This window comes from Chiloscyllium punctatum, chromosome 16, assembly GCF_047496795.1.
Source record: "Chiloscyllium punctatum isolate Juve2018m chromosome 16, sChiPun1.3, whole genome shotgun sequence".
In the NCBI taxonomy this organism is placed as follows: domain Eukaryota; kingdom Metazoa; phylum Chordata; class Chondrichthyes; order Orectolobiformes; family Hemiscylliidae; genus Chiloscyllium; species Chiloscyllium punctatum.
In genome coordinates this window covers 79,615,406-79,617,105 of record NC_092754.1, presented here as the reverse complement: position 1 = coordinate 79,617,105, position 1,700 = coordinate 79,615,406, and the positions used below count along the sequence as shown (strand labels likewise).

The following is a 1,700-nucleotide window of genomic DNA, read 5'->3' as shown; positions in this document are numbered from 1 at the left end:
TTCTAATATTTCCAGAAAATTCTACTCCGCTGATATCGCCTTGCCTTATCACACCTCAAGCCAGGAACCTGGATCAGTCGAGATCCTTTCCACACATGGAGTTGCTTTTTCTAATTCATTGACTGCTGATATACTAGATTATTGGCTTTGAGAGTCAGTTGTAAATTAGGTTGAGCTTTCTCAGCTTGACTTTCAATTGATTTTTAAAAAAATCATCATCTGCAGGTAATGTATTGCATTGCTTCTTGTTTTGCTTAATTCCAAACCCCCGCTCCCGAACATCCAAATTTCACGATAGTTCGACAAATGTTTTGAAACTGATTCATGTTGGAAGTTGGTGGCTTTTTGTGTCTCGACATATAATTTATTTTATTAGACGTCTTGAAATTACTTCGGATTCTTTACAGTTAAAAAATTTAGTTTCGATTGAATGCAAAGCTCAAGCTCCACGAAATCCAAATTCTGCAAAGGAATTAATAACTTTTGAAAAATTCAACGCTGTGAACAGGACTCGAACCTGTGCAGGAAGACCCCATTAGATTTCAAATCCAACGCCTTAACCACTCGGCCATCACAGCTCCGACCTAATTGCCAATTTTCATAGTAAAAGAACTGAATTAATGAAATACGTAATTTGAAGAACAAATTGTCAAGACCCAAAGATTTCGCCAAATCCTTTGCTGGGACTCAGACGAACGTTACCTTTGCAGATTGACAGGCTTTCATCGCAAACTAGATTCTGACACAGCTGAAGTTGTGGGAATGATTCTTCATCGAATTTTAGAGTCACGGATGTACACCACATGAAGAGAGGATCATTGTCTCACTGCGTCCGATCGACTTTGACTCAATTGCTCATCATCTGGTGCCAAAGTTGTTTTTTAACATTCATCAAAATATGGTATTAGAAATACTGATGCTAAGTCCATAAACACTAGCTATATTCGTAAAATCAAAATCGGAATTAGAAAGAATGCAGAACCAATTTACAGGAATGGATCCAGCAACTCATCCGTAAGTTCTGACAACAGTTAATGAACTTGTGAGTACAAGAGAGGAAGATTGACCGAAGATTTGGAACTTGAAATCGTCTTGATGGAATTATTTGCAAAGCTTTTGCGGTTGTTCTAGAGTCATCAAGTCCTTGAACAATACAACACGGAAAGTGGCCCTTCTTTCCAACTTGCCCATGGTGGACAGTTGTCCTATATTAATAGGTCCAATTTGCCAACATTTGGCCCACATCCCTCTAAACCTTGTTACTCATATTTCCATCCAGATGCCATTAAATGTTACAGTTGTACCAGTCTCCAACAATTTCTCTGGCAGCTCATTCTGGACACGACTGAAAAAGTTGCCCCTGACGTCCCTTTTAAATCCTTACCCACTAATTTTAAAACGATATTTTCTAAATTTTGACTTACTCACCAGCAGGAAAACACCTTGACGAGTAAACCTATCCATGTCCCTCATGATTTAATAATTAGCAAGGATTTGACTTTATCATAATTGTCAGGAGGGAGATGTGTGGAGATTATTTATCGAAGGTTTGAAGTAGAAAGTCTGATGTGCAGATTTTTAGAATTGCATCTTGGAAAAGTTTTTACTGAGTCATTGAAGTCTAGTAGCAGTTGTAGAAGTCTGTTGTGAAAGCTGCAGAAGGATTTCAGGGCACGAGAGCGAAGCATTATTTCCAATGT

At 38.3% G+C, this 1,700-nt stretch overlaps 1 non-coding gene across 1 annotated transcript; it reads right to left on the bottom strand.

Annotated features, from left to right (window-relative positions):
* Positions 1-496: 496 nt before the first annotated feature.
* On the bottom strand, positions 497-578 carry trnas-uga (transfer RNA serine (anticodon UGA)). Its single transcript has one exon. It is a non-coding gene; the product is annotated as a tRNA-Ser (tRNA).
* Between the last annotated feature and the right edge of the window lie 1,122 nt (positions 579-1,700).